The sequence below is a fragment of the Pongo pygmaeus genome, chromosome 2 (assembly GCF_028885625.2).
Source record: "Pongo pygmaeus isolate AG05252 chromosome 2, NHGRI_mPonPyg2-v2.0_pri, whole genome shotgun sequence".
Lineage (NCBI taxonomy): Eukaryota > Metazoa > Chordata > Mammalia > Primates > Hominidae > Pongo > Pongo pygmaeus.
The window spans coordinates 63,433,685-63,458,991 of NC_085930.1; the positions used below are offsets into that span (position 1 = coordinate 63,433,685).

General features: G+C 51.9%; 1 protein-coding gene across 2 annotated transcripts in view; it reads right to left on the bottom strand.

Annotated features, from left to right (window-relative positions):
• SLC6A6 (solute carrier family 6 member 6) overlaps nucleotides 1-24,287 on the bottom strand; it is an 87,497-nt gene extending 63,210 nt beyond the window's left edge. The window contains exons 1-2 of one of the 2 annotated variants that reach the window (XM_054482262.2): nucleotides 23,974-24,286; nucleotides 10,419-10,460 (exon numbers count right to left, since the gene is read on the bottom strand). The gene's annotated coding sequence lies outside the window, so the exon portion shown is untranslated. Of the gene's footprint in view, nucleotides 1-10,418; nucleotides 10,461-23,973 lie in introns of both variants that reach the window. The other variant, XM_054482264.2, reaches the window with a different exon arrangement.
• Nucleotides 24,288-25,307: the final 1,020 nt, after the last annotated feature.

The window sequence follows — 25,307 nt, forward strand, 5'->3', positions numbered from 1 at the left end:
CAGGTGCACCTTCTCCTGGGAAGCCAGCCCAGAAGTTTCTTCTTCCTCACCAAGACCGCAGGAAGCTCTAGGGCGGGGACAGCCCTCCTCCCAGGTAGGGATGAGGAGGGTCCCGGCTTATTGTCATAGCAACCCTTGGTTCTCCTAATTCCACCTGTTCTTGTATAACTGAAATAATAACTGCAGCTGACATTGTTTGTCTGGCACTGTGACGGGCACTTTACATAATTCTAGCTAATAGAAATGTTTTAATCAGGCTAAATATTTTTTTCTGTCCTTAAATCATTTTTCACTGATTACAGCTGCTTACTTTTCTCCTAATTAGTCCGAAAGTAGTGAGACTGTGTAGCATCTTAGAGTCTAATGGGGCTTAAAAGCACGCTCAAAATGCTTTAAATGTATGCAAAATCCTCCAGCCTGGTGGCCAATCCCAGCTCCCTGGGCTGCAGGCTTGCATGTGCAGTTCGGGGATCAGCAGGTGGACGCATTATTTTACCCAATCCTTAACCAGCCACCTTTTGAGATGGGTGAGGGGGACTTACCCCAAATGGAGATGAGGAACTATGGCTCAGAATCAATAAGCGACTTGACCGAGGTTGCACAGCCAGGAAGTGGTGGACTGGAGTCTGGATCCATAACCACTGCGCTCTGGGGCACCGCCTGGCTGTGACCTTAGATACCAGGAAGTCTCTCCCCCTCAACCTAACACAGGGGGAAACTGAAACCAGCAGGAGGCAGGGGAATTATTTTTCAAATTAACTCAAGGATTAGAATCCAGGTCTCTTGAATTAGCCCAGATCAAAAGTATTTTCACGGACCGGGTGGCAGCTGGCCTCAATCATAAGAGCAGCAGCTAACAGCCCTGGCTGCGCGAGGCCCAGTGCTCAATGCTTGCAAGGATCTTCCCATTTAATTATACTCATAATTGGTGAGAGTCCTGCATACCTGCCGTGATTACTAACTACTGACCCCGCAGGCTAGGGAAGAAATGTTTAGCCATTTAAATTCAGACTGGCCAGAGAAATTAGGTGGCTGATATCCAGGGGTGTGACTAATCTCAACGAAACTGATGAGGGGAAGGACCATGGGTGAGTCTCCGAACCCACATCATTTTTGGAAACGCAATTGTTGCCTTCCACCCTCCCTGCCCCCTGAGTCCCCTACCCACCCCTCACCTCCTTAGAGCTTCCTTTCACTCCTGCAAAGTGTCTCACCCAGGGCAGCCCAGGGTGTAATCAGCTTATTCTCCCGTCTATAGCCTGGGCCATCTGAAAACGGCTCCCTTTACTCCTTGGGGGCAAGGATACCTGAGATTTAGGCCACAACTATATATAGCCAAGAAATCCGTCCTTTTTAATTGACTCATCTATTTATTTGGTCAAGCAGTTCCTGCTGACCCCCAGATGGCCGAGTTCTACATAATTCCTCCCGACAATGTGTGTGGAGAGGAGGGGCCCTCCCTGCCTCTGCTGCTTGGGCTCTGTATTCCCAGTGCAGGCAGCTCCTGCGGGACTCTGTGCCCAAATAAGGTTTGCCTAGTTCCACCCTTCGCCCATGCTGCATCACCTAGGTTTTAGCTGGAACCTAACACTGCACCCCTTGCCAACTGCAAGTGGTGACCTCAGGAGTGTCACTTCCCCCTCAGTTGCATCATCTGTAAAATGGATCATCATCGTGAATTACACAAGGAAGGTACAAGGAAGTGCCTCGAATACACAATTGGATTTGCTCTCAGGAGAAACAGGATACTCTGTGCCCAAGAAAAATTAGCCATCTTCCATTGCATGCCTTCGTTCAACCTACACTTGACCTTGACTCCGCCCCTTCTTAGCATCCAGCTAAGTGCAGAGAGAGGCAGAAACAAACACCCCTGGGCTCCTCATCTGCCACACTGGGAAAATACCAGCTGAACGGTTTCTCCAGCCGGTGTTGTGTGTCAACAAGCAGCTTCGACCGAGCTTCCTTCGACAGCGCTGTGTCCCTGTCCCCTCCCTCCCAATGCACTTCACAGGCTCCCAAAACCACGTGAGTCAGCAAACTGGGTTAGACATCTTGTTAGAGTGGGTTTCCTCTGGAGACTTGTGGCCGTGCCTGTGATTCTCCTGCAGCCGTGTTTGGTTGAAGGCAGGGTTTGTCTGTTCAGAAGCCAGTTGTCAAAACAACAAGCACTACCTTTAAGAGGCAGTTGGAACCATGACATAAGGATTCCTGTTTCTGGCTGGTTCCCCAAAGTGAATCAAGACCAACCACTCTGAACAGATCCGAGGCCACCGAGCCAGACCCACCCCCACCCCCACCCCAGGCAGCTCCTCTCCCCTCTCCACTGCCCACAGCAGGACACCCCAGCCACGCTGCACTCCTTAGGGCTTGTAGAAAATCACTCCAGGCTTCTACTCTCTACCAGGCCTTTCCAAGGGCTGTTTCCCCTACTGGGAATGCCCTCACTGTCTGGTGCCCAACTGGCATATTTTTGATATTCAAGACCTCTGGGAGCTTTTTTTTTTAACTTTGCATGCCCAAAGCACCTTCAAGAGACCCTCCCCACCCCTGACAGGGTCCTGATTTGTAGCATCTTCCCACACAAGCTCCCAGGCTGGACAGAAGACAGCTCATTTCTGGGTCCCTAGCCCCAGCTGGGGCCTGAACCACAGCAAAAGTCCATAACTTTTGGATGACTGATCAGACTTTCAATTCTCAATGTTTATATGCTTAGAGATTTTCCCCAAACTTCCCCTAACATCAAACACTCTTGCCGGGGCATTTCCAGTACTAGGCAGAGCTGGCAGGGGTTTGAAAAGGTGACTTTCTCAAATGGACTAGAAAGGCCAAAGGGAAACAAAAGGTCTCGACTCCATGACCTTAAGCTGGGACAACCCTTCTTCCCAGAATCATCCTGCAGGTCCAGAACCCAGCCATGAGACTTCCAGACTCGGCCGCACAGGGATCGCTTGGCCCACATAAGGCCACACTCCCTGATTTTGTCTCCTTTAGGATGAGAGACTTCACTGAATGTCTGGATTGTTAAATGTGAATAAATCACCCCTGAATTATGACCAATATTAATTAATAAGACACATTTGGTATTTTCAAAATACCAAGATGCTTTCTCCTACATGCACTTGCTAACCCAGTAGTTATCATAGGGCCCATTTTACAGATGGGGCAACTGAGGCCCAGGCAGAAGATGGACTTGCCCAAAGAAGTAGCACCAAATACTATTCTCTTGACAGCACCAAAACAGGAAGGTGGTTCTGAGAGGAGCAGAGGCCTGAGGTCTCAAGGTGCTGTGTGACCTTGAGCAGGTCACTGCACTTCTCTGAGCCTCAGAAGGCTTGTTATGAGGAGAGTGGATGAAAAGGTGGAGGCAGACAGGCTCATGAGCCCACAGTCACAAACAGCTTCCTTCTACCCACCTGAGACAAGGTCCAGCCTCCTGGCTCTTTACCAACTGCACTGTGCCTGGTGTATAGTGGTTGCTCAATATTTACTAAGTGAATGAATGTTGTCTCACAATATTCATGTGTGAGTGTCTCACACACATCCCAGGTGTGAGATCACACCGAGGCATGAGAAGGCCTGGCACAGCAGGGCTCCCTCCCCTGGGCACACTGTCTGTCCTTCCAGAGGCACTTCGTCCCCTTCTTCCTATCCAGAAGACACCTCTTGCCTGCTGGCTGTAGAGTCCTTTTGAAGTCCTCTGGGTTCCTCTACAGTTTTTCCAAAGCAAATGCCCATTACTAAGGGTGTCATGTGGATAACACACATGCCACCTCTTCCCACCTTGCCCCCTTGACAGACATTGCTAATCAATCCTGGCTTCCTTCTCATTGATGTGGACCCAGTCTTGGATTCCTCATCAGAATCTGGTCTCTCTGGGCCCCCAGTAACTTAAGGGACAAGAGACAGACCCTTGTCCGGGAACCCTTGTCCAGGACTGGCAGGATGACCAGAAGAGACTTGAGGGGCTGTGAGACTAGCAGAAGCTCTCAGGAAAACTCAACCCGCAAAACATAAATGAGAACCTAGCCCCTCCTTGTGACAGAGGCAGCAAAGGAGGTAGGAGGCATGAGTCCTTTGCAACACAATGGCCCAGGTGGGACTCCACAGAGCAAGAGGAATGAGGGTAGGGATTTGGAGGTGGGAGCCAAGCTGGGGCTAGGAATTGAGAGGCTGAAGAGCAGGGATGCAACTCTACCTCTGGCTGGGAGGAGGGTGGGGGTGAGAAGCAATGACAGGAAGCCAAGGTGGCCTGCGTGCAGGCCCCCAAAGGGTGAGCCACTAAGCGGCCAAGCTGGGGTGGGGCCTGGACACCGGCCCTATGCTGCACGTGCTCTGTGCCTGACTTAGTGGAGGACACTCAGCTAGGAGGAGAGATCCGCACCAGGGCATCAGCTCCTAAATCGAAGGGGTGGAGACTCACCCAAGCTCGGCACTGCTACCCCAAGAACCTACCCTGGGAATAAATGATTTGTTCTATTCACTCTTTTTTCCATGGCGAATCAGAGGTCACACAGAGGGTTAGTGACTTGTTCCAGCTCTGCCAGCAAGTGCGTGGAGACATGAGTAGATAAAGGTACCCTGAGAGTCCCTGCGGGCAACTGGGTCTGAATACTGACCCCAGGGCACCTTCCTTCATGGGTGCCTGAGGAGCCAGCCCTCCAAAACCCCCAAGGCTGTCTGCAGCCCCATGGATCCTGGCGGTGCCTGCTTTTTAAGTCCAGGCGGTTTCTGGACTTAATTGTCCACTGACTTAGAACACATGGACAGATGGAAATGCTTTCCAGGAACTCCCCTCAGACTTCACTGAGGTGGGCAGCCATGGTCCCAAAAGTCCCTGTCCATTTCTGAAAAAGCCCCCTCCCTTAAGAAATCCCCCTCCGACCCCTGCTGGGTCCAAGAGCCGAGACGAGAAGATGCACCCAAGACATCCTCACTCCACCTGAGGCCCAAGCTTTCCTGTGAGGCTGAGGCCAGAGAGGAGGCACCTGCCTGCCCTGGCCCCATCTCCCAGCAGCAGTGCAAAACCAAAGCCAAAGATGTGGGCTAAACCCAGGCTCCTGTCCTGACACGTGGCTGACTTCCAGTTTCTCACTGCCTTCCTGAGCCCCAGTTTTCTCACCTGTAAATGGGGGGCAGTAGTAACTCCCCTACAAGATGATGTAGGTATCAAAGCTAGAAAAACCGTGCAAACTGTAGAGGGCTGCAGATGCAATTACTATGCATATATTCAGACTTCTCTGAGATAGAGGTGCCAAACATAATCACAATAATACTAGCAATAACAGTGATAACTTCATTTATTGAAGAACTGTTATGTGCCGTTCTGAGCTAACGTTCACAGTTAGAACTGCTAACTTTCACGGTTTTTCTTCCCTGACCCTCACAACCAGAGAAGGGAGCTTCTACATCAGGCCCGTTTTGACAGAGGACACTGAAGCCCACAGAGAGGTTAAACGATGTGCCCAGAGTCACAGAGCAGGGTAGAAACTGAATGACATTCACACTCAGGCTCACGGGACCCCTAAGCTCAGGTCCTAACAGTACATCTCCTCTAGAGGATGGGGTATGTTTTTCAACCTCGAGTCTGGCCCAGTACTCAGAGCTATTTTTTGTCTGCTGGCTTTTTCTTGTCTTCCCCAAATGAGAAAGGCTAGCAGACTGGGGGCTGCTTCTCTGGGATGAATTGTTTTATATCCCGTTTCCTAAAGTCCCGAAGGCAGGAGCTCCCCAGGGAGGTGCTACCCCTCCATCTTGATGCCCCAGGGCTGTCACTGATATCAGGCCAGAGTGAAAATGAGGGCAACCTCTGTGGGGTCAATGATTCATCAACACGTACCCAGCATCTCAAACACGTGCACCCCATTCGACCAGCAAGCCCACTTCTTGCTTAGACCAACGTGTAAAGCCGCCCACTCGAAAGAAGTTCACTGGCTTCAGCTTTACCAGACAAAAAAGTTCTGGAAATTCACTGCACAACACTTTAAATCTACTTACCATGACTGAATTGTACACATTCAAGGGGTTAAGATGGTCAGCTTTATGTTATTTGTCTTTTACAACCATTAAAAATAGAGGCCAGGTGCGGTGGCTCATTCCTGTAACCCCAGAACTTTGGAAGGCGAAGTCAGGAGGATCACTTAAGCCCAGAAGTTTGAAACCAGCCTGGGCAACATAGTGAGACCCAGTCTCTAAAAAAAATAATTAGCCAGGCATGGAGGCACGCATGTAATCCCAGGTACTCAGGAGGCTGAGGTGGGAGGAAGGCTTGAGCTTGGAAGGTCAAGGCTGTAGTGAGCTATGATCACACCACTGCTCTCCAGCCTGGGTGACAGAGCACGACTGTCTCAAAAAAAAAAAAAAAAAAAAAAAAAGGCAGAGTGGTTTACAAGAGAAATTGTAACCAGCCAATTTCCCATCACTATGGGATTAATTAAATAAACACTGGTTTATCCAAACAAATCATGGCTTACAACAAGGTCAGCAAACTGGCCACTGGGCCAAATCCAGCAGCTTGTTTTCTCTTGCCTCAGCCTCCAGAGTAGCTGGAACTACAGGCGTGCACCACCACGCACGGCTAACTTTTGTGTTTTTAGTAGAGATGGGGTTTCGCCATGTTGGCCAGGCTGGTCTCGAACTTCGGACCTCAAGTGATCTGCCCGCCTCAGCCTCCCAAACTGCTGGGATTACAGGAGTGAGCCACTGTGCCTGTTCAAAAATGTATGACTTTTATAACCAGAGTAAACAATAAATATCATTTTATTACGGTCTTGGGCCTTCTAGGAAGCGAATGTTGAGGTTGGCACTTCTGTTGAACAGGCCTGAGGTGGCCTTTTCTGACAACACTGGAAGTCATGGGCCTGTTATACCAACACTCCTACATGCACCAGTTTACAATGGGTGCGGGGCGTGGGGGCAGACACCCCATGGGAGATCTCACCACAAGCCCAGAGAGGGTCTCCCTGTTAAGAATCTTCTTTCTTCCTTAAGCTGCCCCAGGTACCAGGAGGGTGAATCTGATTTCTGGACTCAGTCCCATAGCTGAGGGGGTGGGGAGTTGCTCTAGGGGGGCTCACCTTGGGGGATAAAATGAGAAATTGCATGTGGGGTGCTTGGCACTGATGTGCTAGGCCTTTTGCACACTTAACCTCACTGTGCTTACAAAGTGATGAGGTCACCCCGACCCCAAAATCCCAGTATCACTGTCTTTCTAACCCTCCTGGGTGCCACTATTGCTCCATTTCAGGGGTGGGTTACCTGAGGCTCAGGGTAGTTCTATGACTCCTCCAGGTCACGAAGCTGGCAGGGGCTGGAACAGGGATTTGAACTAGGGACTGCCTGACTCCCCAGCTCCATGGACTCCACTACATGGGTTGCCCCCTGTCAGCAATACTTTTTTGGGCTGGTCCATTAATAATTCAGGCTCTGCTGAACAACCAACACACATTCACATGTCCGTATCATGCCCCTTCTCAGATGAGAACCTGAAGGTCAGAGCCCTCAAGTGACATGGCCAGCGAGGAGGGCGCACACCTAGCAGTGCTCAGACTTCAGAGGTGACAAGGTCTGTTCTTCCACCCTGTTCCTCTAGACACCCCTGCCATGTCAGGGGGCCGAGGAGCCCTTTCAGAAAGTGTTAAGCCAAGAGGGCTGCTTGGAGGAGGCATCAGATAAGTCTGAGGGCAAACCTGCCTCTCAGGCTTTTCTATAAAATGGGCTCCCAAGCGCAAATACATCAGCAAGCCTCAAAAAGAGGAACATTGGCAACCTCTGTTTATTGCCTATAACAGCCCATCCCAGGCAGGGCCCCTTGCACAAGACTCTATCTGGAAGCAGAACTCACATTCCAGCCTCACGGCAGCAGGAGCCTCATTTCCCAGCTGCCTTTGACTACTCATTAACCAGGAGGAAGTCCTGGGGGAAGGGGAAGGGGCTGGACCCAGAGGCCATTCCCAGCCTGGGGAAGTGGGCTAGAGTCAGCTCAACCAGGTTCAAATCCTTCCCAGCTGTGTGGCCTTGGGAACAATCAATTCATCTCTCCAAGCCTCAGTTTTCTGATCCGTACAATAGGGATGACATCAGCGCCCGCCTCACAGGGCTCCTGAAGAGGCTGTGCATGAGTCTGTGACGTGTTTAGCAGTGCCTGATGTGCAGTAAGTGCTCAATAAATTTGTCATATTTTTTCAAAAAGAGTAAGAGCACACCGACTTCTTTGGGTTGACAGAGGTAATACAGTAAACCTCTCGGCAGCATATGAGCATGCTGAGTCCAGGAGTGGTAGCAATTATTATTATTGACGTCTATAATTATTATGATGACGCCTGTGGAGGCTGACATCGAGTAGGTCACCTCCATGCCTGCCCAGCGGCTGGCTGGGTACACACCCCTGCCCGATGTCACAGCACAAAAAATACGTCTCCATGGGGTGGGGCTGCTTGTGACCAAGCATCCTAGGCCAGCCAGGCTTGATGGAAAGGAAGGACTTGGTCCAGCCACTAGCAGCAGCAGGCTTAGGAGCTCCGGGCCACAAACAAACGCTTGTCTAGTCCCGGCTTCACAGGGGACCCCACTCCAACCAATCCGAACCCTGGACCAGTGGGAGCTTAACCTTCCCCCTTAGAAATTTCTGCCCAGGAAGCCAGGGTTTTCTAATTCCAAAGCAGAGTCCACAGTGGGTCTTGACATCAATGTAAGGGGTCAAGGCCATCTTTTTTACTAAAGGGAGACAGAGCAGACCAGAGCACAGCAGATGGCAAGTACGAGGATTATCTGAGAAACTTCAGTTTCAGGGTTTGAGTTTCACATGCATGTTTGTGTACATGCGCACACAGGCCACATCCCATTGTAAAATGTATTTAATGAATGCTGAGGATTAAATAAGACTTTGAAAGCCCCTAGAGTAGGCAATGTCTTAATCAGTGAAGAAGACACCCCTTAAACCCTTTTTAAAAACATAATGACGATCCTGAACTAAAAGAAAAATAAAGCTGCTGTAAACACTGAGACAATCAGTGCAATGCCATTAAGATCCACAGATAACAGAATCACGTCAATGTTAAATCAGTGTCCTGGGGTAGATAACTGTGCTAGGGTTATATAAGAGAATGGCCTTGCTCTTTTTTTTTTTTTTTTTTTCCGAGATGGAGTCTCGCTGTGTAGTCCAGGCTGGAGTGCAGTGGCGTGATCGCGGCTCGCTGCAAGCTCCATCCCCTGGGTTCACGCCATTCTCCTGCCTCAGCCTCCCAGGTAGCTGGAACTACAGGCGCCCGCCACCACGTCCGGCTAATTTTTTGTGTTTTTTAATAGAGACAGGGTTTCACCGTGTTAGCCAGGATGGTCTCAATCTCCTGACCTCGTGATCTGCCCACCTTGGCCTCCCAAAGTGCTGGGATTACAGGGGTGAGCCACAGCGCCCAGCCTGGCCTTGCTCTTATGAAAGACCTGAAGGATTGAGGTGAAGGGGCATCATGCCTGCAATTTACTCCCCAATGATTCAGCAAAAATGGAAGAATGTTCCCATGACTGTTTTTATTTAACATATTAGTGAGAAAGAGATGAAGCGAATGTGGCAAATGTAACCTATGGGAAAATCTCAACGAAGGGTATAATGCGAGGCCACTGTAATACTCTTGCAACTTTAGCAAAGGTTTTCCATTTTACTTGTTTATTTATAATTTTATTTATATTATTTTTAATTTTTGCTGAGACGGGGCTCATTATGTTGCCCAGGCTGGTCTCAAGCTCCTGGCCTCAAGCAATCCTCCTGCCTTGGCCTCCCAAAGTGCAGGGATTGCAGGCGTGAGCCACCGTGCCCTCAGCAACATCGTGAAACCCCGTTACTACAAAAAATACAAAAATAAGCTGGGCACGGCGGCACACACCTGTAGTGCCAGCTACTAGGGAGGCTGAGGTGGGAGGATCACATGAACCTGGGGAGATCGAGGCGGCAGTGAGCCCTGATGATGCCACTGTACCCCAGCGAAGGCGACAGAGTGTGTGTGACCCTGTCTCAAAACAACAACAAACCTTTAACAGAGACAGAGCCAAGCTCAGACCCCAATCCTCAGAATCAACTCAGTGAGGGCATCCTACCCACGGCAGACTTGCCCCAGGCTACTCTGCAGCAGAGCCAGGACAGGGCCCAGGCTGGGTCTCCAAAACCAGTGCTTGGCCCATTTGCAGGGCCTCCCTGTGCTCTCTCTGGCACAGACTGGCTGGGGACCAAGCAGGCACAGAGTGGCCAACCCAGGCCAGGGGATCTGCCACCTAGAGGTGAGGTGTGGACAAGGTCTGTGGGCCTCAGGGGTCCCGTCTTGTCCTCCTAGAGCCTGGGGGAGACACGGAGCTCCTGAGCCCCCCACCTTGGGTCACTGCACAACGTGTGAAACACCCATCCCACCTGGAGGTCCAAGGTCACTTACATTTGGGAGCTCCTCAGAAGGGCTGTGGTTCTGGTTCTTGATCTATTGCAAAGAGAGGAAGCGAAGACGGAAGAAAGAGATCTGGTCAGAGGCAGACTGTGCACAGGGCCCCTGATTTTCCACCCACTTGTAACCACCAGACGTGTGTGCTGGGGAGGGGCTGACCAAACCCCTTGGAAGGCCAGGATGCTGAGGCTCACACACGCAGACTCACACATGCCAACACAAGCTCACATGCAGATGCACACTCAGACACATGTGTAATCATATGCAGACTCCCAGCCCCACACACTTGCCTGTGTCAGCCACACACACGTTCACAGCCACACACAGACCCACATGGGACACACACTCACACATGTACTCCCACTCACTCACACATGCCCCTCTCTTGGATGCAGGGTCCCCAAAACTGAGCAGCAAGAACCAGCACATTGCCCTTGGTCAGAGGGGAATAAGGTTTCAGCTGCAAATGGGTAAGCTCTTCCACAGCCCTAGCCACAGAAAGCCCACACTCCTGAGTGCCCCACCAGCTCAGTCACGTAGCCTGACTATTCCCAAGGAGCACAGGGACACACCAGGGCCAGAGTGAGGGGCCTCGGAGATGATCCTTGGGGGATGTGGTATTCACCAACCAGTTCAGGGGCGAGAATCACTGTGCCTAGGAAATCTGCTGAGCTTTGCTGAGCCAAGCAGTCCCAGACGTGACTAACCCGGAAGACTTTTTTTTTGGGGGGGTGGGTTCTGTTGTTTTTTTCAGTAGAAGCTCAGTTTGGGAAATAGGCAACTGGGGGCAGATCACCTCCTCCTACCAGCAAAGCTCCTTGCCCTGAGGCTGGAAGGCTCTCCTGGATTCCTGGAATCTAAGTGTACAAAGTCAGGAAATGATTTCTTCTCAAATGAGATATTTTCAATGAACTGTTAAACTGGGATCAGCAGAAATGGGCAGGGGGTGTCTCTGGGGGAGAGGGCATGGGATGGTGGGTCTGGTAGGGCAGACAGAGGCCTCCAGGACCCCTTTCCTTGCTGTAGCTGCAGCCCTGCCCTGGCAGCCTCCTTCCCAGACCCAGAGGCACACTTGCCAGTGTCAGTAAATGCCAGTCCCGGGCAGCCTACAGAGCTCCCTGTCCCCCAAATTAGATGACCTCATTGCTTTGTTAGGGCCTCCACATTCAACAGGCTCACGCTGGCGCCCACTGGGTCCAAGGGACTGTGGAGTAGGAACAGTCAGTCAACAACTTATGGTGCACTTACTGTGCCAGGCACTGCACTGGGCACATGAAGCTCAGCAGTGGATGACAGAGCCAAGGTCCTTGAGCTCATGAAGCCTGGAACCACGGGCTAGAGGCTGGGCACATGAGAGGCCACCAAGGCTTCATTCTGGGCTCTGTGAAGGCTGAGGTGGATTAGTAATGTCTGCTGTGGGTTTGGGTGGTGGAAGTAGCAACGTAAACCTTGCTATCCTAGACCATACACAGGGAAGTGGGATAAAGTGAAAGATGAAGGCAGCCTGTTTAAAGCACAAGGTTAAGTGAATCAGAGGAAGGACAGCATAATTCTGTATGGGGCAAAACCTTACCAATTACAAGAGGCCAGCCCATCTCAGACAGGAGGATAAGAATGGCACTAAAGGCCAGGTGTGCTCATGCTTGCAATCCCAGCACTCTTGGAGGCTAAGGTAGAAGGATCATGAGCCCAAGAGTTCAAGACCAACCTGGGCAACACAGGGATACCTGTCTCTACAAAAAAATAAAATTTAAAAATTAGCTGGGTATGGTGGCACATGCCTGTAGTCCCACCTACTTGGGAGGCTGAGGTGGGAGGACTGCTTGAGCCCAGAAGTTTGAGGTTGCAGCGAGCAGTGATCGTACCACTGCAGTCCAGCCGGGGTGACAGAGTGAGACCCTGTCTCTTAAAAAAAAAAAAAAGATTAGCACTAAAGTCCATATATCTAGCCTGCTGGCACCCATGCCCCTTCTGGAGACAGCCTAAACCTGTTCCAGCAGGAGACCCACATAGGCCTTCTCTCAGCCCAAGGGGTCTAGATAGACTGACTCCATCTCCTCCTCCTAGGTGGGCACGTGAGCCAGCCCTAGCCAATCAGAGGGGGCTGTCATGATTGGCTCAAAGATAGGCACTTGACCAGACTGGTTAAAAAGAGTGATGACTAGGACTTTTGCCAAAAATATTGGGGAAAAAGAAGGCTCTTTCTTGGTTGAGATGGCTACATTGGGGCAGGGGGCGGCACTACACTGGTAAGCAGCTAGGGCATCCATGGAGAATGAAGCAGGCATAGAGAAACATGGAGCCGGGAGACAGACAGAAAGAAACTGAGTCCCGATGACATCTTTCAGCACCTGGACTCAGCCCCAGGCTGAAGTATGGCCCCAGGCTTTTAAGTTAAGTCAGTAAATGTTCTTTTTTATTTTTAATGTCAGTTTGGGCCGGGTGTGGTAACTCATGCCTGGGAGACACAGAAAAATAAATAAATAAATACAATAAAACTAAAGTCTGTTTGAACTGATTTCTGCCATTTGCAAGATAAGAATCCAGACCTATACCCTGCGTTGAACTTGCTGTGTAATTTTATGCATGTCTCTGACACACTCCTCCCATTATAAAAAAGAGGAAGGATGCGGATGACAGAACACCTGAGGTTCCCGCAGCCCTGGCACTCTAGTTACCACAGGCAAGGATTAGGCCTGACCCTTCCCCCAGCCCCACCCCCGGCCCCAGGCACACAGCCAGAGAGGTCATCAGCCCTTCCCAAAGTTAAACACAAAGCAGAATTGCCTGGAGGGCTCTTGCAAACCCAGATTGTGGAGCCCTGCCCCCAAGGTCTAAATGAGCAGGTCTGGGGTGGGGCCTGAGGTTCTGCATTCTGCTGGCTCCCACGTGATGCCCATACTGCTGGGCCAGGGACAGCATTTTGAGGACTCAGAGTCACTACATGTTCTACTTTTCCCAGTTTGCTGAGGACAGGTGCTCAGTGCAAAAATAAAGCCCCAGCCAGCAGGAGACCACGACCTCTCTGTCCTCAAAGCAGACAGCGATTACGGAGAATGCCTGCGTGGCTGCAGGGATGAGCCAGCCTTTAAACAACGGAAGCAGCAGGTTCCAGCTCCTGTGATCCCATCACTGCCCCTTCCAGCCAGCTGTGTTCCCCGGAATGTATCTAAATAATGAGGGAGGCTGTCAGAGGCTAAGGTCCTCCTTGGGCTCCAGCAGGCTCCAGGCTGGTTTTCCAGGCGCCCAGAGCATCCCCGACGGCTCCCCCACTCCCAGGCATCATGCCAGCCCCAAATCCCGCTGTGGGCCTTGTCCGGACACAGTGACCCAGGCCGCCCTGCTGTCAGCAGCCTGGCTAGCCCTGGGCTCTCCCCTGATTTACATCCGACTTGGCTGCCTTGAAAAGCCTCCTGTGGCTTTTGGAGCGAGTACACTGTTCAGTAGTAAAAGGCTTCCCCAACAGCAACCTTTCCAAGGTGGCGCTGGCCCAGCACAAATGCCGGGAGGCTCCCAGCCGTGTGACCTTGGGCAAGTTACCTGCCCTCAACAGGGCCTCGGGTCTTCATGTGCAAAATGGGAATAATGGTGTCTTTGGTGAGGATTAAGGAGAGGATGTTGATGAAGCACAGGGTCTGGCTTTTAATGCATAGGAGGCACACGACAGCACTGTTTATCTCCTTGACTCAAAGAGTGGTCCCCAGACCAGCACCGTCCACAGTGCCTGGGAGTCGGTTAGAAATTCAGGGCCCCAGGCCCCACTTTGGCCTGCTGTCTCACTGTTGTCACCCAGGCTGGAGTGCGATGGCACGATCTCAGCTCAGTGCAATCTCTGCCTACCAGGCTCATCCTCCCAAATAGCTGGGACTACAGGTGCGTGCCACCACACCCAGCGAATTTTTGCATTTTTTTAGAGATGGGGTTTTGCCATGTTGTCCAGGCTGGTCTCGAACTCCTGAGCTCAAGCAATCCACCTGCCTCAGTCTCCCAAAATACTGGGATTACAGGCGTGAGCCACCACACCCGGATGAGTTTTTGCTTTTCTTTTTTTAAAAGTCTGTTCTCATTGATATTCTACCAGTGGTAGAAGAATCCACATTATTGTTCCTCGAGGCAACGTTCTTTACTAAAAGCCTGTTGCTATAGCTCTGCTCAGAGTAACTCTGGAACTCCTGTCCCCAAATCGGGACACCTCCTTTCAAAGCTAGGGCTGGGACATCTTGAAAAGCCACCAAGAGGACAACTGCATCCTTAAAGGAGTCCCGCAGGAACAGCACCCCGTGTGGTGGCACGCACTTCCACAATGGATAGAATGGTCTTTCTTCCTTTTATTCAGAAGGTATTTCCCTTAAACACAAAACCTATCTGGGCCACCCCTTACAGGACCAGAGAGGAGAAAGGACTCACTTAGGTCACATAGCAAGCCAGAGGACGGGGCATTCTAAGCCTGGTGTTGCAGTGCCTGATGCAGGGCCTTTGATTTTAAAAGGGCATTAGCCACGCATGTGTAATTTTTTGTCTGACATCCATAGCCCTGCCAGACAGACAGCTCCATGAGGGTACAGTTTGGTCTGTATTGTTCACCAGCCACATCCCCAGGGCCTAGGACAGGGCCTGGAACAAGTAAATATTTGTTAGAGGGATGGATGGATTGATGGATGGTGACGGGTGAATATAATTTCCAAGCCTGGAGCCACTCAGATGTTCAAACCATAGGTTCGCATTTCAGAGTAGAAGGAATCAGGCTCTCTTGATTTGTATGTTGAGCAACCACTGTGTGCCACATCCCTAGGCTGGATGCTGGAGCATCCATCCCTCCCCTTGATGTGTCCCCAGTCAGGTGCATGGGTATAAGGTAAGACCATAAAGGTCTGAGCTCAGGCCAGAGGAAAGGACCACAAGGCTCAGAGCAGGGCGAGCTGAAGTCCACTTTAACTCACGTCATCTTTTTTGAGTGCTTACTACGTGCCAGGCACTGTTAAGAGGCTCAAGGAATGCTTCCCAGAGCAGGCATCTCCAAGCTCGCCCCTTAAGAGTGGGAATAAGGAGTGATGGGAGGAAGGGCCTTGCGGGCTGAGGGACCAGCATGGGCAGGGCTGAGAGAGCTGGATGCTTGGTCTAGCTAGGAGCAGAAACCAGCCAGACTACAAATGAGGAAAGAAGTTGTGGTAGGTGAGCAAGAACACTGGCCAAGGGCCAGATCGTGAAGGGCCTCCAATGCCAGGCTAAGGAGGTTGGACTTGATTTCACAAAGCACTAGGGAGCCACCACTGAAGGCTTTTGAGCAAGAGTGACATGCAGAGAGCTGGTCCCCAGATGGTACAGAGAGGTATCCAGGAGGCACAGAGGCTAGTGAGGAGACTGTTGTCTTGGGCTGGTGTGATGTCCACCTGCAGAGGAAACACCAGGTGTCACCTCTGAAGGAATGAATGTCCTTGAAATCATGACCTGAGTTTTCCCTCATGGTGCTGACTAGCCTTGGGGCAAGACAGGAGGTCCCTTAGGACCTCCCCCTTCCGGCACCCTTCACCCAGTAAGCATGACTCTGCTGAAATCGCTGGCCAACCACACTCCTCCACCTCCAACCAAGCAACTGGCAGCCTTGGGTTAAGGACTTTCCACTGGAACATGGCAGTGAGTCACTTGGCATTTATGTGCAAAGAAAAGTCCTGGAAAGGAAGGGCCTCTCAGGGCATCCCAGCATGAGGAGGGACCATGCAGAGAAGTGGTCCTGAGCCTCTGGGTCGGGAAGGACCCAACGTGAACAGAACCCTGAGGGCTCAGCCCTCTGCCTTCCAGCCCAGGCCTGCTCAGATACCTGCTGAGGGAGGAAGCCTTCCATTGCCAGCCCAACCCTTCTCCTGGAGACCACCAGCCCTCTCCCTACCTTCCACGTTCTATTCCATGCAGTGGCCAGAGCTGCTCACCACGCTCCTTCTTGAGCTTTCCAGGAACCCCATCCTGGGTTCTGGGGGTGTCTCCTGAGCAGCCAAACTGTAAGGAGTCTTTGCAATTGATACAGCTTTGCCCTCCCACCCCCATTCCCATGACTTGTGATAAAACCAGGATGTGAGAGTCATGAACAATATCATCGAAGGTTTGAGGCGGAGGCATTAACCCTTTCCTTAAATCCCTCCCTGTCAAGGGGGGGTTTCACACAAGCAATGAATGATGGGTGTGGCTGGGAGGGGGGAGCACACACAGGGAGCCACATCTGTGAACAATGGCTCTTTTTTTTTTTTTTTTTGAGATGGAGTCTCACTCTGTCGCATAGGATGGAGAGCAGTAGCGAGATCTTGGCTGACTGCAACCTCTGCCCAAGTGATTCTCCTGCCTCAGCCTCCCAAGCAGCTGGGATTACAGGTGCCCACCACTGCACCTGACTAATTTTTGTATTTTTAGTAGAAATGGGTTTCACCATGTTGGCCAGGCTGGTCTCAAACTCCTGACCTCGTGATCCGTCTGCCTGGGCCTCCCAAAGTGCTGGCATTACAGACGTGAGCCAGTGTGCCTGGCCAACAATGGCTCTTTTGATGGCTTTATCTTCCTGTGTTGATAAGTGCCTCCCTTGGGCCTCAGCGTCCTCATCCATAAAGTGGGTGGGCAGAGAAGGTTAACTGGATGATCCCACAACCCCAAAGTCCCCACACTCCAAGCCTGGGGCTGCTCTCCCTCAGACCTGAGGCGGCATTCCCAGACTGGATCCTTGGCCTGCCTTGGCATAAACCATCTTAGATTGTTCATTAACCTCCTCCTGATACAGATCTCCCCTCCCTCCTTGAGCACAGGGGCTGTTTATTCCTCCCTGCCCTCTTGGCCCTGGCCCTGTGTCTGGCACACAGTAGGCACTCATGAACGTTTGCCGTGCGGCCAGCGGGATGAGGATGGGCTGAGGCATCCGGTGGACTCTGGGTCTACCGCTCCTTCCACCCTCTCCTAGCTGATTGTGGGCTGGGGCCACCCATTTTTCTGATGAACTCATCTCTGAGACAGGAAGGGGGATAAAGCACCGGGGATGCTCAATAAATATGAGTTCCTTCCCTTCTCAGAATGCTGAATCGGCTCAGCCGGCTCCTCTGCACCCTCCGGGGCAAGTCCTGGATAAGGGTATTTCATTTACTGAGCTGGCAGCACTGGGGGTGATCAGACAGGACACACGAAGTCAGTGGCTCCCAAATGCAGGCTGACTGTTTGGAATAGCCTGGCAGATCCGTGTGTTCTGACATGCAGTCCACATGGCCTGCTATTGGAATAGACCAAGTGGCAGAACCAAGAACAGTACCATGTCATTTTTGTTAAAAACAAAACAGAACTGGCTGGGCGCGGTGGCTCATGCCTGTAATCTCAGCACATTGGGAGGCCGAGGTGGGCAGATCACTGGGTCAGGAGATCGAGACCATCCTGGATAACACGGTGAAACGCCGTCTCTAGTAAAAATACAAAAAAAATTAGCTGGGCGTGGTGGCGGGTGCCTGTAGTCCCAGCTACTTGGGAGGCTGAGGCAGGAGAATGGCGTGAACCCAGGAGGCGGAGCTTGCAGTGAGCCGAGATCATGCCACTGCACTCCAGCCTGGGCGACAGAGCGAGACTCTGTCCCAAAAACAAACAAACAAACAAAACAAAACAAAACTACTGCTAGCTTCTAAACAGATCCCAAATAATGCCTGGATCAAAGAGGAAATCAAAACTCAAGTGAAAACTGATCCAGTAAGTAACAAAAAGGAGTCTATGTCCATATGGACACCTGGATACAGTTTAAGCTGTATGCAGAGGGAAATGTATAACCTTATATTAAAAAGAGATATGATAGACTGCCCAGCATTTTGGGAGGCCGAGGCAGGCGGATCAGTTGAGGTCAGGAGTTAGAGACCAGCCTGGCCAACACGGTGAAACCCTGTCTCTACTAAAAATACAAAAATTAGCCAGGCATAATGGCACGTGCCAGTAGTCCCAGCTACTCAGAAGGCTGAGGCAGGAGAATCGCTTGAAACTGGGAGGCGGAGGTTGCAATGAGCTGAGGTCAAACCACTGCACTCCAGCCTGGGTGACAGAGCAAGACTCCATCTCAAAAAAAAAAAAAAAGAAAGAGATATGATAGACTGTCAGTCAGGCAGGTGGACAGACTGAAGATTGGACTGTACTTTTTTTTAAAGATCTGAAAGGATCACTTTTTAGTTTATGCAGTTTTGTATTGCTTGAGGTATATTACTTTTATAATTAAAAGTGAATGGTTTACCAGTTTCTCAAAAGTTAACACATATCTACTACCTTATAACCCAGCAGCTCTAGTGCTAGAGAAAGGAAAATATAAGTCCACAAAAAGACTTGTACAGAAATATGCATATAGAAGCTTTATTAGTAATAGCTGCCCCCCAACTGGAAACAACCCAAATGTCCATCAACAGCATGGATGAACGCATTGTGGAACATCAATACAATGGGAGACTACTCAGCGATAAAAAAAAAAAAAAATCAACTCCTGATATACTCAACAGCACAGATGGATCCCAGCAATGTGAGGCAGAAAAAAATGGACACAAGAGTATACACTAAGTAAGTCCATTTATATAAGGATTTAGACCGGCAAAACTAATTTATGGTGACAGAAATGAGAAAGTGGGCCTGGTATGGTGGGGCATGCCTGTAATCCCAGCACTCTGGGAGGCCCGCAAGGGTGGATTGTTTAAGCCTAGTAGTTTGACACCAGCCTGGCAACACAGCAAAACTCTGTCTCTACAAGAAATACAAAAGAAACTAGCCAGGTGTGGTGGCGTGCGCCTGTAGTCCCAGCTACTCGGGAAGTGAGGTGGGAGGATCATCTGAGCCTGGGGAGGTCGAGGCTGCAGTAGAGATCATGCCACTGCACTCCAGCCTGGGAAACAGAATAAGACTCTGTCTCAAAAAAAAAAAAGAAAAAAGAAAAAAGAAATAGAAAACAGAGAAAGTGTCTTGTGAGGTGAGGAGCACAAGACAACTTTCTGAGGTGCTGGAAATGTTCTATATCTTGATTTGGGTGGTGGTTACACAGGTGTATACATTTGTCAAAACTCATCAAACCGTAACAGAATCTTTGCATATTACTGCATGTAAATCGTAACTCAATTTAAAAACATTTTTAAAAAATCATCTGAGGTGGGGGGATCGCTTGAGCCCAGGAGTTCAAGACCAGCCCAGGCAACATGGTGAAACCTCATCCATATAAAAAATACAAAAATTAGACTGGAGTGGTGGTGCATGCCTGTAGTCCCAGCTACTTGAGAGGCTGAGGTGGGAGGATCACTCGAGCCCAGGAGATCGAGGCTGCAGTGAACTGTGATGGCACCACTGCACTCCAGCCCGGGCAACAAAGTGAGACCCTTTTTTTTTTGGAGAAAAAAAAAAAAAACCACAAGAAAAACTTTAAAAATACAGATTTCCAGGCTCCACCCCCATTGAGGTTCTGATTCAGTATGTCCAGGCTGGGCCTGGGAGCCTGAATGTGTTTGTTTGTTTGTTTTTAAGTATCCCAGGCAATTCTGATACCTGACCACAGTTAGGGCAGCCCACCTGCCTCCCCCATCATTCCCTCCCCACCCTTTTGTTTTAGGTGGTTTATTATTTGTATGTTGGCTTTTCCAAGAGAAAGTTGGTTGGCCACACCCCGCTGGAGCTTTAGAAACAGAACAGCAATTCCTCACTCTCTCTGCTTTCCCTCTCGTAACCCTAACTCCCACCCTTGGCATCAGCCTCTGCCCAGGTTTCCAAATGAAGCCTCTGACCAGGTAAGGCAGGAAAGGAAACTCCGCAGACCTGCCCAGGACTGGCATAACTCACCTAGAGACACTAGGGCTGTGTGCTCCGGGGAGGTCAAAGCTGGCAAGTTAATGGCCTGTGTACCGGTTAAATAGCATGTCCAGGCCTTCACCCCCATGTTTACAGAAAGAGTTCAGGACAAGACTCATTGGTACAGAAAATGCTTAGTGGCTCGGTGACTCTCGGTCTCCTGGACCCCAGTTCCGTTCCTTACTCACCATCAGGGTTCTCCTGGGCTCCAGGCTTGACTGGCTTCTGCCTCACTATCCCTAAACCCAGTATGACTCCTGCTGCCATCAGGAGAAAGCCCAAACCCACTTACACAGCATTCAAGGCCCTCCGGCTGGGCACAGTGGCTCATGCCTATAATCAACACTTGGGAGGCTGAGGCGAGAAGATTGCCTGAGCCCAGGAGCTTGAGACCATCCTGGGCAACATAGTAAGACCCTGTCTCTATTTTTATATGTGAAAAAATGAAACGTCCCCCCACCTATTCCTCTCTCCAGCTAGGACCCGGGGAACCTGTTCTACAAACATGCTTGGCTATTTCACGCCACTGTGCCCTTGTGGCTGCTCTGCCCCCTGTTGAGAATGCCAGCCCATCCTGTTTCTCCACCCACAGACAATGGCGACTCCGATATTGTGTCCTCTAGGAAGCAAAAGTGCCTCCTGCCCGCTACCCCACCCTCACTGCACACTCAGCTGCTCCTTGGGTCTTCTTCACTGTACCCTATGGATGGTAATGGCCGTTGCAGCTACCACATGCTTCTACCTCTGGGACAGGAGCTCCTAGAAAGCCAACACTCTACCTTGAACCCAGTGCCAGCCCAGAGCTGACCTTAACCAAGGTCTATTAATCAACTAAATGAAGCACATTTAAAATGCGCTCTCGTTCTCACTTGAAGGCTTCCTTAGGCATTTCCAGATCCACAGCTCCTGCCCAGAACCCATAAATTCAAATGAATGCTCTCGCCAAGTTGGCAAACACAGGAAAGTGAGATGCAGCCCCAAAGAATCTGACTCTTGCTCATTACCTTCTGCAGAAGTGGGGAATCAGCATGTACCTGCCAGGGTGGCCCTGGGATTCCAGGCCAACCCCAATTTCCAGGCAGACCCCCTCTGGCTGCAGCTGAGCTGCATTCTGGGGAGCCCTTATAATTTACTTCTCAGCTCTTTTCTATAAACGGGAATGTGTTCAATGACTCACAAGTGTCTTATCATTCAGGACCTTTGGAAAGACTTTCAGAGAAGTACAGCTCCCAAATCCTTTGACAAACTGACAGGCGGACAAGTTCAGGTTAGAAAACACAGTCCCCAGAGCCCGGACTGCCTTGTGGAGGGCTGGCCCCTGCAGCAGAATGGGTAGCAGGGCTCGGGGGAAGGCACAAAGAAGGGAGAATGAGTAACTAGGGACAGAAGCAAGGTGCAAATGGGTCCCATAGGCTCACTCTCCTGCCCTGAGGACTGGGGCACCTTTGTCCCTCGTTTTCCCCAGGCCCCAGTTCAATTTCAACTCCCCAGGATATCAGTGACCAAAGCCCCGTGGGGCCAAAACTCACAGCTGAGCTAGGGAAAGCCTTTTGAAACTTAATTTTGTCCAATCGTGGCAAAGTCCCTTAGGTGGCTCTCAGTTTGTCCATCTATAAAATGGGTACTGCTCACCAGGCCTCCAGACTCTGAAAAGCAGATGTGGCCCAAGCACCACAGGTTGAGGTGACGGGAAGGAGGCAGGTGAGGATGACTGCAGCTGAGCCATGGGTTAGTACAAGGGTGTCCCCAAAGGACAAAGCCTCCAGAATGCACCTTGGCCCTTGCCATACACCACAGTGACCCAGGACCTCGTGACACCCTCTAATCAGCAGCTCTACAGCCGAGCCCGGCTTTACAGCTTACCACAAGCTTATTCAGCCTCATCTCCCTCAATCCCCTCAAGGACGTAGTGAGGCCGGCACTGGTGTCCTTGCTGCCCAGGCAGCCAAGCCGAGGCTCAAAGAAACCAAGGGAATCAACCAAGGTCACCCGCCCATTAAAACAAAGCATAGGACTTAAATCAGTTCCCTGGGGACAAGCTCCTACCTCTGGTCCCTGGTTTACTCTGTAACCAGTCTGCCCCACCCATTTTACAGGTAAGGAAACTGAGGTCGAAAAAGGGTTGCCCAAGGTCAACTGGGGGCTGAGCCAGGCCTAACACCTCCCAGCATTCTACCAATCCCACCCTGTTGGGGGTTCTTAGCCCTGCTAGGCCCCTTTGGATCCTCTCCAACACCATCTTGATGAAATTCCTCCCCCACCCCACTTCCTCATGCCCACCCCACAATCCCTGGGTGACTCCCTGGTCGAGAGGGAGGCAGGTGGTTGCTAAGCACTCACCCGCTCTCTCTCTCATAAAAATAAACTCCTTCTGGCTAGGAGACTCTGGACAAGATCCCCTCCCTTCTAGCCAACAAAAAATTAAAAAGAAATTTTAAAAAGATCTCCTCAGTGACATTTACTTGAACGTCAGCTGTGCCAAAGCGGGGGCCAATTTATTGAAGTCCAAATGGAGCCATGCGCCAGTAAACCTCAGCCCGAAGACCCTCCATTCAAGTGTCTGGGCAATTACTGAGCTGATTTATTTCCCCAGACAGGAAACGGGGGCCCAGGCTGCCTCCCAAGCTTTTGGGACTGGTCCTGGGGATGCCGGGATCTGGCAGAGGCCCAACAGTGACCAAAATAGCCAGGCCGGTGGCCCTGCCCGGCACACACCTCCCTGCCTGGGAGAGCTGCCCACAGGTCTCCTCTCCAGTCCAGGCTGAAGCTTTGAGGCTGTAGGAGGAGGTCCCTGGAATTCTCTCTGTGTGGCTTCCCTAGTGGGAGGGGGACGAGAATCTCCTACTCAAAAGAGGAACCCACAGAAGGAAGAGAAATAGTCTGGAGGAGGAAGTGTCCTGCTGGCCCTGCCGGCTGTCCACTACCCCTTGGCTGCCCCTCCGGGCCTTGGTCCCACCAATCAGGACTGCCGGACGCTGGCGCTGCCACCTGCACACCACCTATGGAGTGCATGCACCTATGGAGCCACGCTGCCCTATCACCTCTCCCCACTCAGCGCCGGCCCTGGAGAACTAGCTCTGGTCATTTGACCCTCTAGGCACCAGGGACACCCTCTTGGGTACAGCCGAGGACACACAAGTGCCCACAACCAGGAACCTGGAGACACAACCACACTCAGGGACACGCACGTGCACCTAGCCAGGGCCTGGAAGACGCAGCCCCCCACATACAGATTCAAGCAGACACAAACGGGGACACACAAGAGCACACATCCAAAGACAGCACACTCAAGTGTCACACACAGAGAGGCACACACACACAGCCCAGCACGCAGAGAATAACAGACATGCACTGGAACACACATGTGCACGCTGCTGGGGACACGGTGAAACAGCCACCCTCAGAAACACAGACACAGGGATACGGAGGCACATGTAGGCATCCTGACGGAGACAGGCACACAGATGTACCCCCCCCCCACACACACACACACACTCTCTCCTGCCGCCCGCACCAGGAGCCGGAGCCCTTTCGCCGGGGAAACAATAACAGCCTCGCCAGCGGGACTGAGCAGGCGACCCTCGGTCCCTTCCGCGGTGGTGAAAGGGGCGCCGGATGGGCGCACGCGGAGAGGAGGAGGCCCGGACTGCGGCGACGCGGGGATGGGGAGGGGCTGCAGACGCTGGGCAGCGCCGGCTGCGCGCCCAGCTCCCCGTCCCTCGGGTACCTGGGGTGGCTGCGGCGCCGCCCGCGCTCTGCTCGGCTGTGCCGGGTTCCGCCGGCCGGGGGCTGCCTGCCCGCTCGCTCTCTGACCCGCGGGGTAAACGCTCCGCACTCCCTCTCGGCGCAGCTTGTCCTCTGGGCTTGCGGTCCTCGGGGCTCGGCGTTGGCGGCGGCGCGAAGGAAGCGGTAATTTATAAGCGGCTTCTTCCTGACCTCGCGTGTCTGTTGTCTGAGCAGGCAGCTCTCAGCATCACCCATCCTGCTGGGTGGAAAAATACCAGCTCGGCCGGGCCGGGGGCGGGGCCGGGGCGGGGCCGGGGCGTCCAGCCCCGCCCCAAGTGCGGACACACGCGCGCACACACACATGCACACACACACACGCATACACGCACGCGCGCATGGGCTCGGACACACAAAGAACCCGGGCTCGCCGAGCGCGCGCGCACACCCTCATGCCGCGCGGCGAACGTTCGTTGCCAGGTGCGGCAGCCCGCCCTGGGCGCCTCCTGCCTGCCGAAGAAGAGCAGGACAGACCCGACCCGACCCGCCTAGTCCTCTGCTTCACAGCAGCCGCCAAACTCCACCGCTCGCCTCTTCCGCCAGGCTCCTAGGATGAGGCCCAGGGCTCCTGGAGCAGCCAGGTGCAAACCAGACCGGGCTCGCACTCCACTGCGTTCCCCTGGGCGATCGTCCACGTTCTGGGAGACTCGGTATGCCCCGGGAGGGTGGCCTGAGCTTGTGGTGTGAAGCCAGGTACAGAGCTCCAGAATCCTGGCCTTGCCATGGCTGTGTGACCCTGGGCAAGTGACTCGCAATTTCTGTGCCTCAGTGTCCTCATCTATAAAATGGAAAGGAAAATAGTAGCGCTTGTCTCCTCTGGCTGTTATGAAGATCCAAGGTTAACAGCGTAGAGAACTCGGAACGCACCCGGCATCTAGGAAGTGCCAAGCCAGTGTCAGCTAATGTGACTATTTTTAAATGGAGATGGGGAGTGTGCCATTATTCTTGTCCTTATTTGAATGAACGGGCCCTCAGGGACCATTTTCCACGGCCCCGCCCTGGCAGCATGAGAGGGAAACGCTGTGAGAACTCCGAACCCCAGCTTTCTCCTGTCGCCTCTCTCTCTCTCTCTCTCTGCACCTGGGAGGCGGGGAGGAGAGAGCCGATCCTTCCACCATTTACACGGAGAATAAAAGAAGAAATACCGGCCAGGCGCGGTGGCTCATGCCTGTAATCCCAGCACTTTGGGAGGCGGAGGGGGCAGATCACCTGGAGGTCAGGAGTTCGAGACCAGCCTGGCCAACATGGCGAAACTCGGTCTCTACTAAAAGTACAAAA